Source organism: Pezoporus occidentalis, unplaced genomic scaffold (assembly GCF_034315485.1).
Source record: "Pezoporus occidentalis ecotype Australia unplaced genomic scaffold, CSIRO_AGI_Poc_V1 ctg29, whole genome shotgun sequence".
Lineage (NCBI taxonomy): Eukaryota > Metazoa > Chordata > Aves > Psittaciformes > Psittacidae > Pezoporus > Pezoporus occidentalis.
Genome location: NW_026914829.1, coordinates 6655850 through 6670403, shown reverse-complemented (window position 1 = coordinate 6670403; position 14554 = coordinate 6655850). Strand labels below are relative to the sequence as shown.

The 14554-nt window shown below is 38.7% G+C and overlaps 1 protein-coding gene across 15 annotated transcripts in view; it reads left to right on the top strand.

The window, feature by feature from the left end:
- DLGAP2 (DLG associated protein 2) overlaps positions 1-14554 on the top strand; it is a 463300-nt gene that overhangs the window by 114039 nt on the left and 334707 nt on the right. For 6 of the 15 annotated variants that reach the window (XM_062626247.1, XM_062626243.1, XM_062626241.1 and 3 more), the window contains exon 1: positions 3618-4003. The exons of 8 other annotated variants lie outside the window; for them this stretch is intronic. The gene's annotated coding sequence lies outside the window, so the exon portion shown is untranslated. Of the gene's footprint in view, positions 1-3617; positions 4004-6683; positions 6760-14554 lie in introns of those variants that run through there. One more of the 15 variants, XM_062626245.1, reaches the window with a different exon arrangement.

The window sequence follows — 14554 nt, the reverse complement described above, 5'->3', positions numbered from 1 at the left end:
ATGAAAATAATAGTTCAGGAAAAAACTGTGGAAGCTGTTGATGTTAAGTATGACTAAAGCACTGCAATTGAGGAAGAGCCCCACTGGGTGCTCCTTATGCATGCTCTTAGTAATTGTGTGGCTTTGGCTTCCTTTGAATGATCTATCTGCAAAGGTAAAAAGTAACCAAAATGCAAATTTTGTTTTGTGAACTGAGAAATATCTTTCAGCCTCTTACACATACACCTTTTGAAAATGTCTTTTTAATCCACAGTTCTAATTTGGCTTGGACTCAGTCTTGTGTGACACATCTCTGAAGTTGTTTTGATTTAGAAATATATATATTTAGCTTAGTACTGGCTGAGAATTATCTTATGGTCTATGTAAGATGGATGCAGTCCCTGAAAAATGCCATTGGGATAGACAGAAAGCTATTCAATCTTATTATTTTCAGAAAAAGATGATTTTCTCAGCCCAGTAAGGCTTGTCTTGATACTTCATTTAGAAGGTTGGCCCCATTAACCTGCATGATGTGCAAAGTATGAGCTAATGCTGCTGCTGGTGTCAGTGCTCTTTTGGATAGAAGAGGCTAAGAGCCTGCAAAGTGCAGACTTAGTTTCCCTTTTATTATCATTGGAAGGAGGCATGCTCTGTAATGGGGCTCTATAGGGGGAAAAAAGTTCCCTTCCCTCCCCAGTCCCATTAGTCCAGAACTGTTGCTTCACCAGTGCAGATGTCCAGCTGCCTAGCTGGACTGAGGCACCAGGCTGCCTGCCCTGGAGTCTGTAGCTCACTCTAGAACAGAATAGTTATTTCATTTGGAAAGGACTTACAACAATCATCTAGTCCAACTGTTTGATCAGTTCAGGGCTGACCAAAAGTAAAATCACATTAGGAAGGACAAGCATGTTATTATTTACTGTAGTGACAGGACAAGGGGTAACGGGTTAAAACTTAAACAGGGGAAGTTTAGATTGGATATAAGGAAGAAATTCTTTCCTGTTAGGGTGGTGAGGCACTGGAATAGGTTTCCCAGGGAGGTTGTGAATGCTCCATCCCTGGTGGTGTGCAAGGCCAGGTTGGACAAAGTCTTGGATAACACGGTTTAGTGTGAGGTGTCCCTGCCCATGGCAGGGGGGTTGGAACTAGATGATCTTAAGGTCCTTTCCAACCCTCACTATTCTATGATTCTATGATTCTATGATTAATGGCCTGTATACTTGCATACACTTAATGTGTATGTATTTCTCTTGAACTCCTCAAAGCTGAACAGATTATGACTACAGTTCTTTGAAGGAATGAAAGGTCAATTATAAAACTGTGGGAATAACAAAGCATTTGTCAAAACACTGTGCTGTCAATTGTGCGATTGAAATGGTCATATGTATCCTTTCTTTTCCTGCCTTCTTGGTTGTATTGCCCATGTTGTCACTGTAGCTCAAATTCAGAGGCTGTGTTCTGTGCCAAGTGCTTCGATTATGCGTGGAGTCATTGTGAAGACTTGCACCCTGAAAGTTTCATTAAATTGTGTCATTCAAGAAAACTATGTTAGGCCCAGACATGTTTGGTGTTTAGGTTGATGCTTAGGGAAAATCCCATCAAACAAGGTAACCCTGCTGTCTTGAGCAAAGCAGGAGAAACCTTGAATGTTCAATGTAAGAATTCAGAAATGGGCTATGTGTTATGAAATGTAGAAGCACATATATTCATTTAGTAGTTTTTGAATGTTAGGATGGTAAATGATAAAAAAAGATTAAGTTCTTACTGTTATCAGGACACAAACTATAATGTAACATGACATTAATTTACCTCATTCAGTGGGTTTTCAATGTTTCTATATTGAAAGCCAGTGATGTGAGACTTGTTTTCTGTGCTACCTTTTGTGGAACCCTTATTCCAAGAGCCCTGGGACTCTGGATCGTAAGAAAATCACTAAGCTCCTTCTAGTATCTGCAAAATCTGACATTTTCTTCTGTATTTATTTCACTAATCTCTGTCTCAATTCTGTGCTGAGTCTGTACAAAGTCACCGAAGAGGCAGGAGCGGGATCTCCCAATTGGCAACTGGTTCCCTGGTATCTGTTTTAGATCAAGAGGCTACAGGATCTGACTTTGTAGTTCCTGGAAATATATAGTCTCTCCAAGCATCCGTCTCCCCTCTTATGAAATAACAATAAAAAGAATATATTCACAAAGGTATTTCAGGGGTTAAGGAATCAGTGTTTTGAGTAGCTGAATGCAGAAGTGCTTTGTATGATTAAGTACAGTTTTAATTAATTAGCTTAGGATTTTGATAATGTTCTTTGTGAGGTCCTGCTGTGGTTCATTTAGAAGAATGCTGTGTGCTCTTCCCATGGGAGTGTAAAGGATGGTGTGCCCAGAACATGACCACAGCCCACATCTCAACACATCCAAAAGAGGCTGGACTCATTAGCTACTATTGAAGTTCAGTTACTTTGTATGTAAAGATGTTGGAACCCAGAGGAAATATTGGTGCTGTTCGGCAGGACAGTGTATGTGACTGTCCATTATTTAATAGTGACTGCCTATTTTCCTGGTGTTCCTTTTGGTCCTTGAAACTGATAGACCAAATACCTGGCTTGAAGTATATCTGCTATAATTCTTGGCATATAGTATCCTGAAATAAAGTTTGGGGGTCTTCCCAACTGGTTCTTTGCAGCCAGCTTGCATCCTTATTTGGGCTACTTGGGGGATGTCAAAGGGATACAGCATGAGTCAGACCCAATACCCTAATTCCTATCTAACTGATAAGAAGTATAAGTAGTTGTGCAAATTTGTACACCTACACAATAACGGCTTCATTTTCCAAGCTGCTCTTCTGGCTGAATATTACAGATAAGGTGCTATTTAGAAATGCAGTACTGACTGTGATGGGTATAAATTGCAAGTAACCATGCCAAGGGCAAGTATGGGTCACTGTCCTTTTACATTTCAGGAGCAAAGAGAAGTCTTTGGTGAGCATAGCTGTTCTTCAGTAAATGAAAGACAGAATTGCAGTCTCTTTTATGATAAACTCAAATAATCCATGTGCATGCCAATCTTAGATTTTGGAGGCAGCACCCTTCAATTGCAGGGGCAAATGTGCATTTGGATAAGAAAAGTAGACAGCGAAGTGTAAATTTTGGCAAGAAAATGTTGCCTGCCCTGTTTTTTCACCTTAAAGAGGAAAGGGAAGAGAGATTATTTCTTGATACAGTGTAGATGTATCTCTTCTTCCAAGCTGATAAGCTTTTGCAAGGTGTTACTGCTTTCACAGAATGGTTGAGATTGGAAGGGACTACCAAAGGTCGTCTAGTCCAGCCTTCCTTCTCAGTCAGTGCTCTGAGGCCACCATACTTAACACGTCTCAAGTATTTGAGGAATTTTAGCCACAGAAATAGTTCCCCACTGTCAGACAATCAGGACTCTCTACTTGTAGGTGAGTAGTCACCTCTGAGCCTTAAATTTAGCCTCTTGACCAGTGCAGATGCGGAAACTCAGGTCCACTTTTAACTTTTCTATACTTTGTATCGTTTCACTTGTGCTTACCTTCAGTTGTTAGCGCTGTGTCTGCTGGCTAGCATGATGGAGCCTGATTTCCAGACTATGGCTTCTAGATGCTATGGAAACAGAAATAAATATTTTTTACCTTTTTTTTTTTTTTTCTGTATTTTATATTATGTAAGTGCACTAGTAACAATGCATGGCACCAGGAATGCAGTAATTGAATGTGCTGTGCAGAGCTTACTCTTTGTTGCTTAGCAATTAAATGTATGCACGCAGCAGCAGCACTGACAAAAATGCTAATAAAAGGTGACAAGTTATATCGCCAGAAAAAAATTACACAGTTAAGGAAAAAAATCTCTGACGAGATACAGGAGCAGCAGCAAATGGTACATACTCACAGATTGTGTCCCTCCTGAAGATCTTCAGGTACCGGCCACTAGAGGGGCTGAGATGATGGGAATAGGAGGTATTCACATTTATAGCATGGGCTACAGACACACAGTTGTGCAAACATCATGGTAAGGCTTTTTGTTGTTGTTGTTGTTCCTTTATTATTTGTACATATTTTTTATCTGTAAAATGTCTAGAAACCTGTTCTGTTTTCTTTGTTTCATTCTCTTTCTTGGTGTTCAGGTTTGCAGATTTTTCACAGCATCTCTTTCAATTGAATTTCTGACTTTCCTAGCAGATCCTTCTGTCACAGTATAAGGTTTTATTTATATAACATGATGCAATCTATCATGTTAATGTAAATAGATTTCTCTATAAAGATGGTTCTTTAAGAATACCAAAATGCTTGTTTTTCCTTTTTTCCCCTTAATTCAGAGGAAACATGAACTGCATTGTAGGCTGCAATTTTCAAAAAAGCTCAGCATTTAAAGACTCCTTTCTTTCTGAGATTTGTATGTTTAACCTTTCGCTCCTTCACTCTCATCTTTAGTCTTCTTCCAAAATTCTCTGTCACTTGTGTTGTGCTCAGGAAATGTACCACATCTTGGACTGGCTAATTCTTATTAAAACACTTGTTTTGCTGTGGATAAACGTAGTTGTCAGGCTTATTTTAGGGCTTTTTCTAAAGCAGTTTGACACATTGTTGCATGAAATTCTTTTCATTACATTGAGAATCATTTACAGGCTGGAAGTAATTGCCCTTAAATTGTTTATTAATGTCTTTGGTATTTAGCAAATATTTCTAGTTATGTGCAGTATTTCAATTCTTTTTCTTCTAACAAATTTTTTGTTTTAGAGGTTTTCCTCATTAGATCTCTGCTCACCAACATGCTGATTCTGCACTTGACAGTCTGCCTGCATAGTGAATTACAGTATCTGGGCCCAATTTTGATCTATTTATATTATAGCCCATTTCATTTTAACTGAATGCAAGTACTAATTTGGCCGTACTTGCTTTCAGAGTTATCTCAAGTTGTGCCAAATCATCAGACAGTCCATTTGGAGTTTGGCGGGCTTTGCTGAAGCTCCTTCATTTTTGGTCAAGTGCTATTGAAAAGTGCTATTTTTCAAACAAAAGTAGCCTAACTTTTCACTTAGTTCAACAATCCCAGTTTCCTATCCTGTGCCTTAGCAAGTGAGATGGACCCTGAATCAGTGCAGAGCAGATTGTATTCTGTGTAAATAAAATTAATCCAAACTTTTTTTAATTCAGGCATTATAACTTAATAAAAACTCAGTAAAACTAATGATGAAAAATCAGAATACCACTTCTCTTCCCTGGCTGATTTTTAGGAACGTATCGGTAGAACAGTAATTGAGATAATTCTGTGCACAGAGCATTGCTGTCAGAAAATGCAAGCAGCAAAATTTAGAGAGGTTTTTTGAGCTAGCTCTCCTTATGTTCGCGTCACTTGTTATGCTTTTATTTTTTTTTTTTCAAAAAGGAGTCTTTTAGGAAGAGTTAAGCAGGCAGGAATTATTCCATACAGGTGAAACTGTATCTCAACCCCAAACCAGCTAGGGTAAGGAAATGATAGTGCAAGCTAGGGAGCAGAAAACAACAGATCATTGTGCTAAAATATCTTGAGTACATTTGATTATGATCTTTTTAATAAGATGGTGTACAACTTGCTCAGGACATTGAATCAAACACCTGGAAGAGAAAAGGTTTAACTCTACTGGGATGATACAAACCCAGATTTCCCCGATTTCTTTTTCCCTCTTCCTTCTACTCCAGTAAATGTTAATCATGCCAATATAAGCTTTGAGAGAATCACCTTGATTTGTGAAATGCTCTTCTCCGAAGAGGAGAAGCTATTTCCAAGTAAACCTGTGGTATCCCTAAGTAACAAAATAATTCATGCTCTAGAAAGATTTTTTTAAACGTATTTATGTGTTCCTTCTTTCCCATGTTGCCTGCAATGACATGTAAATACAGTGTATGCATGTGTGTATATATGTATGTGTGCATAGATAATGGAATGTGGAAAAGCAAATGCTTTACAGAAATGTCTGCTTAAATGTCTGCCTGAAAATGCATGCAGTATATTCTTTTTTAAGTAGCCTCCTCCTGGTAGTGCTTTCACTCAGATTCTCACCATTCCCATATAGTGTTCTGTAAATACCCTGTGAGAATGACTAGCAGGGAGGATGATCTTGCATAACAGGCAGCTGACTAATTTAGACCAGGAACATTGATCTACAATGACTGAAATAATCTCAGTCTTTTTCTGATTTTGGCATTTGAAGTTTTGGGATTGCACTCATGGATACTTCTGTAGCTCAGTTTCCGGAAGTCACTGTTCACATATTCTACCATTTTCAGATGGTATGTTCCTGGCACATAGAGAAGGCTATGTTAATTTTTTGTAAATTACCTGTACCTTATGCCACTTCTTTAGATATATGCCATAATAGACTATCTTCTCCATCTTTCCACATATGTTACCTTGTCCTTCATACTTTATTCACCTGAATACTGTCCCTTGACCTAAGCTATTCTTCTCTTTTATCCGATTAGATTAATTCAAGGTTTCAGAAAAAGGCTGCCTCTAAAAACTCACTGAAATAATGAGTCTGTTGTCCATCTCTCTCTCCTCTATCTTCTTCAGTTTTGGACCACCCAAGTAAAGACTGGGACTGTGGGGTATTTCAACAGTACATTAATATGCCACTTCTGGGGACACCTAGACCCCTGGTTTTTGAGACACTAATTTCAATTAATGCCGGACACTGCAAAGCCAGACACTGCAAAAAGGCAGGACTTGCTCAAGGGCTGGTCTGTCCTGAGTCTGAAGCCAAGGGACGAAGCTGAGCTTGCAAGGTGGGATTGTCTTTGAGCATAAATGATTGCTAATCAGTAGAGCTGCTTGGAGATTAACTCCAGTGCTTTCATTTGATTGATACTCAGCTTTTATCTATGGCTGTTTATACAGATACAGTGCCATTGAATAATATGTGTATGTGTTTGCAAACACATGTGAGTCCACAGGGCTCTTTGCCACTATTGAGTTTGCTTTTCATCCATGCTTTTGCATTTCTGTTTGAAGAGACCTTAAAAAACTTCAAATACACTGTTATACAGATGCTACATAAATAGACATGTATCTTATATTCTTTGCTACCACAAAAATATGACTCATCACTGCAACTAATTTTGTATTGAATAAAGGTGAATTGGATCTGAATTCCTAAAGCAGGAAAAAAGTTAGTGAAGAAATTACTGTGTAGTTTGCTGGTTTTGTTTTAGGCAATGAAGCCCTTAAAAAAACCCAGTGCTTCATAAATATATGCCCATTACAAAATCCCCAAACCCAGAACTGCAGAATCTGTTGCCTCTCCTTCTGTTTATTTAGCTTTGTATTCTTATTGCAAAAATACGTACTTAATGGGTAAAGCAAAGAAAGAGAATATGTTAAGAAATGAGTAACCAGGTCTGCAATTGAACTTCATAGGAAAAGGAACATTCATTTTTTTTCTTTTTCCCCACAAACATGTCTTGCTTACAGTAATCAGCTAGGCAGTTTTACACAGGTTCACATTAGCTGCTTATACTTAACTTGCAGAATGCATCATTATGAAACAGGTAAATTTGTTTAAGTCAAAATTTTCTCCTTTACTAAAAAATCACCAGGACAATGTGATGGGTAAAATTTAGAACATTACTGTATAATAAATGAGTAATCTGAGAAAATGTAATGCATAGACAACAGTCTCTCCTTGCTGTACTGTTGCTCAGATACACAGCTTGTCTGAATCTAAATATATTGATTTATAAAAAGTGCATATTTGGTGATACATACCCTGTCAGCCTGAAAACAGTGAACAGGAAGAACAATATTGATATAACTGATTGCCTATTTGAATAAGCCCTTACAGAAGTACAGTAAGCTGCACTGGAATGAAGCTTTAAAAAAATGACATTGTGATACGTGTTTTGGCCTGTGACTGAGAGAAAGGGGAGTTCAGAGACATCCACTCAAAGGCTTTTTTAAATTTCTGATCAGTGGAGAAGAGGAGCTTTTCTATGAAATAGCTTGGCACAGACCTGACATCCCAACAATGGAGAGTATGCAGTTAGACTTGCTTATCAATTTTAATGTGTGTGATTTGGTGCTTTCAGGCTCCTTAACATAATTAGTATGTTGCTGGAGATATTTGTTCCATCAATTGTTAGAAAAGAGTAGAATCATAGAATCATAGACTGGTTTGGGTTAGAAGGGACCTTAAAGATCATCTTGTTCCATCTCCCTGTCATGGACAGGGACGCTTTCCACTAGACCAGGTTGCTCAAACCCCTGTCCAGCCTGGCCTTGGACACTGCCAGGAATGGGGCAGCCAGAGCCTCCCTGGACACCCTGTTCCAGTGTCTCACCAGCCTCACTGTGAAGAGCTTTCTCCTAATATGTAATCTAAATCTCTCAGTTTAAAGCCATTCCCTCTTGTCCCATTACTACTTGCCCTTGTAAAAAGTTCCTCTCCAGTTTTCTTGTAGGCCTCCTTTAGGTACTGCAAGGCTGCTCTAAGGTCTCCCCAGAGCCTTCTCTTCTCCAGGCTGAACAGCCCCAACTCTATATGAGAGGAGCTCCAGCTCCAGCTCTGATAATCTTCATGGCCCTTCTCTGGACTCGCTTCAACAGGTCTGCGCCCTTCTTATGTTGAAGCCCCAGGTCTGGATGCAGAGCTCCAGGTGGGGTCTCACAAGAGCAGAGTAGAGGGAGAGAACCATCTCCCTTGACATGCTGGCCAAACTCCTTTGGCTTTCTGGGCTGCAAGCGCACATTGCTTGGTCATGTTGAGCTTCTTGCCAGCAACACCCTCAAGTCTTTCACTGCAGGACTGCTCTTAATCCATTCTCTGTCCAGCCTGTAGTTGTGCTTGGGGTTGCCCCAACCTTGCACTTGGCTTGGTTGAACTTCATGAGGTTTGTGCTGGCCCACTTCTCCAGCCTGTCAAGGTCCCTCTGGATGGCATTAGTTCCCTTCAGCATGTTGACTGCATCACACAGCTTGGTGTTGTTGGCAAACTTGCTGAAGGTACATTCAATCCCACAGTACTTTGTTCTTTGCTTAGTAGAGAAAGTCTTGCAACAGAAAAGATTGTAAACATCCTTTTTGGTAGCCTTGCCATTTAAAAACATTTATTTAACTTTGTATTAACTATTGATGCTGTTTGCTGCTGAATATAGATGTGTTTATCAGTGTATTAGTGGGAAAAACTTTGGTCATCTATTTCTCACAAGATGCTAGTGGTAAGGAGTTCATGAACCCTTTCTCTTTGGAACCCATTCTCTTCACCAGAATGAGAATAGCCTTCAATCTGTGGCATTTTATGGGTGCCACAAAATCAGTCTGGCATGCTTATTGTTGGAGAACATTCAAAGAAAGAGGTTTGGGGGAAAGCTTGGGTTTATTTTCAGCTGTTCAGGCCTTGCAGAAGGTGAGGGAGCTGAGGCTTGCTCCCTTCCAATGGAAATCCTTGCCAAGCTTGGAGTGCTGTCCTGAGTACATGCTGACCTGTGGATAAATAAGACATGAGTCTCAATTACACCATTTTAACAGATGAGGGAATATTTGCCCTCTAGATGGAGCTGTCCACTTGTGTTACAGCAGAGTTGACTACAAGCGTACAGACAGAAGATGAAATCTTTCCCCTGGAAGAACGGTCAGCAGAGCCCCGCAGCCAGCAGATGCTCAGCTCAAGTATATAGGATAACAATTATAAACTCTCCTCTGTCTGTCTTAGAGATGTGGGTATGGTAGAATAGGCTACAGGGCAGATTTCCCTGTTTATAGCAGACTTCTTTCCCGTGCTTCCATCACTGGCTGTTTTCTTGCAGGCTTTCTCTACTCCCTCTTCTTGTTCACAGCTTGTGGCTCACTTTGTCTCTTAGATCTTGCAGGCCTACAAAGTTGCCATTTCCTCAGCTTCTTCCCTGTCTCTTTAAGTCTATCTGCCAGCTGTGTTCTATATGATAATGACTTTTTTTATAGCTGTGTTTTCTCTGTACTGTGTACTGAATTGTTATGATGACGAGTCTGCACCCTATGTGTCTGTGCTTTAGGTAAAGCAGAGGCATGTCTTTTGTATGCTTGTAGCTTTACTTTGAATAATTTCTAAAGTATAATTTATAGCTTTACAGGTAATTTGATCCCTAACTTGGATTAATTTAATTGGAACAAGGTCTGTGTTTGTCTAAATATTGTCCCATTATAAATTTTCTTGTTTACGGATTAAGATACTCTGCCATATCTTGTAAAGCTGCAGCTGATGCCCTATGTGAAACCGTAATTAGGGCTGACTGGTTCCCAAGAAGCTGGGGCTGTGAATTTTCATTGCACTGGGTATATGTGTTGAAAAACAGAAGAAAATATGTATTTGTGCCAACCAGCTTGTAACGTATTTTAAGTAACTTAATAGTTGGTACACAGAGGTCACTTTATTTTTTTGGCATTTCTCCCAGGAGAGAAGACAGGAGCACAAGTAGCTAGGCAAGAGTAACAGAGAACATCTTAAAAGTCACAGCAGCACCCTCCCAATAAATATCAGCTTTTTGGTATATCACCTTTCAGTTACTCAGCTTTTATAAGCTCCTGCTAAAATGCTATTCTACTTTTGCCAAAACCTGGGCACACTTGCATTTAGTAAGACTTCATCAGAAGGAAAACCTCTTTCACATTCTTATTTATTTTGAAAACTTTAGAGCAGAGAATTGTTCAGAACTATTCATATCACTTTCTATGACTGAAATAGATAATGATGACTTCTTTGAAGGCGTGAAGTAGTTGCCCTGTGACATATTTGTCCTTGAAGACTGGAGATTTCAGGCAGTGGATTAATTTTTAAACCGCAGCTGAGTCCTTTGAACTTCTAGGAAATACTTTCCTCCCTCTTCAATATACCTAGTTGCTGTAAATAGAAATTATGCGTGAAAAAATGACCACTGCTGATTTGTTGTTTCATGCGACATTTAATGCATTGGCCAAAGTCTGTTAGTCTGAAAATGAGGGATTACAGGAAAAGCTGTTTTTCAGATGAGCTGAGAAAGTAATGACATAGCAGACAGTATTCAGAGTTCTTACAGGTTGGAAACCTGATTTGAATACTAAGTGAAATTTGCATATCTGTCTTTTAGGAAAGCATTTATGATTTTGGTAAGGCTCTGCCTGTGACTTTTGAGGGTCTTGTTTATGTACTTGGGGCTGGCAATGCTGGAAGAGATTATGTGCAACTGAGTGTTGAGGGGGCTATATATCCTGATTCAGCAGTAGGAACAAGCCTCTGATGGCATTGCTTCTTTACCAACTATAGCTATAGTTCAGTGTAATTTCTGCTGAAGGTTTCAAGTATTCTATCTGCATGTCCCGTTCCCAGTGAGCACTCTACTCTTCCTGAAAAAAGAGGAAAAATGTTCTCAGTGAAACTTTCTCAAAGGACCTCACTGAGAGTATAAAGAGTAATATTAAGAACTTGGACCTAAAGGGTTAATGAATAAAATCAGAGACAAGGGAAAGCAAAGGGAAATAGTTGAACTGATAAAATGTGCATTGATTTACCTCTGTCAGATATGTCACCTGGTGACTAGAGGCAATTAGCTGTAAGGAGGTATTGAGGGGAAAAGAGGAAGAATAGGCTACTTAGAGGTAGGAGCAGTAGCCAGGGTGGTTCTGGAAGCTTTTCAAAATAACAAGCAATAGCAGGGAGCATAATCACCTGTCATGCTGGGAGGAACTTAAGTAGAAAGCTACCTGCAGTAAAACAGTAAAAGTAAGAAATGTTTTTAGTGACTGTCAAGGACACAACCACTGGACACAGTTTTAAAGAACAGTTTTATGGTATACCAAAATGACAATGAATTCAAGAAGTATTACAAGTCCTAGCCAGTATGACATTTATATACAAATACTGAAAGGAAGAATCATACTGATTACTGTAAGATAAAGCAAAATAAAAACCAACCAAACAAATATGTATAGCTATTTGTTATTACAACATAGAGGGAATCTAATCAGGGAAGATGAACTTTTAATTTTCTTGGAAGTTGGAAGATTTACAATAATACTAAGTATTCTTCAGAGTTTGTCTTGCTAAATCCATAGCTACTGCTTCTCTTCTGGCATCCTCTACCACATTTTCTCAGTTTCGGCTTTGCACTGGCCAAGAGCAGAGAGCTGTTCCACACACACTGATGAAGATGGGGTCTAACAAAGCATTTCCACTACAAGGTTTCTGCTGCAATAATTGACCTCACACACAGATGTGTAATAATAATATACCTCAGCTAAGAGTCTAAACTTAAAAAGATAAAAGCAACACTGCTAAAAGGCTTATAAACCAAAGAGATTTTTTTTTTTTTGTCTGAATAATTTTGGTGCATTTGGTGAATTTTAATGCTTATGGAAATGAAAGATTTTCTTGGAAGCAAAGCAAGTGTAGGCAGTAACCATAGTGACTTCTACACATAGCAGCTTTGCCAGTGTGCTTCAGTTCTAGTCTGCAAAATCCTAGTTATCAAACATTTGTAGGTTTGTATAGGCCAATATCAATGAAGGGTTGATGAAAGAGGGCTTTTGTCCTTTCATGAAAGTCTAGAATCAGAGAAACACAACAGTCTTTTGCCAAGTGTCTCACTGAGGTCAAATCTAAATTATGAAAGCATCAAGGGTTTCCACTGTGAATATTTATGTTATTGCTGATGCTTTTCCTTTGCATGCTGGCAGGGTTAAATAACCTATTGGTGATACTGCATTTTTGTCATATCATTCTCTGGCCCCTCAGCCACACTTAAAGAAGAGCCACTTGACAGATGTACTATAATATGCTTTTCTGAGCTACTGCTAGAGGATTTTACTTCTTCCTTACCACTGTTAATGAGTCATCTTGGACACATTGTCTTTCTTCAAGAAATATGAAACTTAATAGCAATAATCTACTGAAAAAATATTTTGACTATTTTATTTTCTATGTCAAAAATAACTTCCCTATTTTTAGTAGTCATGCTAAACAGTCCTTTCACTGCCCATTTTGATTGCCACATCTTATGCTAGAAAAAAATAGAATTAGAAGTTGTAGTACGTGATGGTTTGGGAATTTTCTTTTGGGATGGAAGCAAAATGGAAATGTCGGCTGATAGAGAAGGCAAAAGATAAGGCCACCTGCCAATGTTTAAATAGCATTCAGAACAAAGAAAAAGGCAACATTATTGCGAAATTATTCTATATTACATTGAATGTTGCAGTATTGATTATTGTATATAATTTCATTAAATTTCATTCCCTATCCCATGTTGTGAGTTTTTATTCTGCGAAACAGGAAGCATTAATATAATTCAGTTAGACATCAACCCACACAGCATGTTTTGACTTCAAAAGGTCCAGACAGCTGTTGCAGTGCAGCATACATTTAATATTGGGCTTGAATAGTACTCATATTTGTATACTGGAGGTATGACAAAGCGTAGATTATGTGAAGCAGAATTTTTTTTACATGCTGGACAGTCAAGACTACATCATTATTAGCAAATAGACTGGAAATATTAAAAAGAACTTGTAGGGTATCTACTTCTGGCTGTGACTTGGCGGCAGCACTTCTGCTTGGAACCTCACATCAGTGAAATGTTCCTTTGGGCTTGCCAGTCCCTGTGAAAACCTTGAACTCTGCAGCTGCTGACACAAGTCTCTCTCCGCCTTCCCCTAAGTCCTGTTTATCTGCTTTTCTTTTTCCCTGATGCTTTTCTTCTTGGTTTCTTACACAAAACCAAATCTCAAAGGCATAGTTTTCATATTCCCTGGGCTAAAACCTCAGATCCTCCTTTCCTCTTTGAGCAGGAGTCCAGCTTGTATTATAACTGAAGTAAAAACAGTTAAACTCGGTATAGAGGTAAGTAGAGGAAATCTTATTCACATTATTTCCAGGAATTCAGACTTAATTTAGTTGGAGTATTTTCACCTCAAACTGTATGACTGGATCAACCAGAAGCTTGATCGTGGTACTGTTACCTTATTAATCTTAGTACCTATGGCTGATTGTGAAGAGTAGCTTTTTGCAGTATAGATATATATGTATAAAGAGGGTTTGCCTGATTTTGAATTTCCCAGCAGATAAGAGAAAACTATTATTGGTTATTTACAGTGCTTGTGCAAACATGTAAGCATTTACGCCACTCGCTTAAGACTTAAAGCCTCAAACCAAGATGTTGTAATTCATCATTACTGAAGTCAAACGTGGAAATGGAGGTTCTAGCTTCAGAGGAAATGAATGTTTTCTCCCCTTACAAACTGCTGACATGAGCAGGTCATAAGCCTATAGTGTGGTCCCAGTGTTTTTCTCTGAAATGCTGCTACTGATCACATTGACAAACTGCCGATACAATTGTACTGCTTGAACATGTATTAGGTTCTTCAGCTTTTCAGGGGAGAACAGATTTCTTGATTTTAGATTTAGCCAGAACCTGATCATCCTTTGGTCATCTTCAAATCCTTCCTCTTTGTTATTTTTTCTTTCCATAGATTTTAGAATGATTTCTTAGAGCAGCATCTTCAGTTTTGAAGTGAAGTCTCCTGGCCATTTTTCAAAGATGCCAGGAATGTGTAAAATCCAAAACCACATAAGAAAAGATT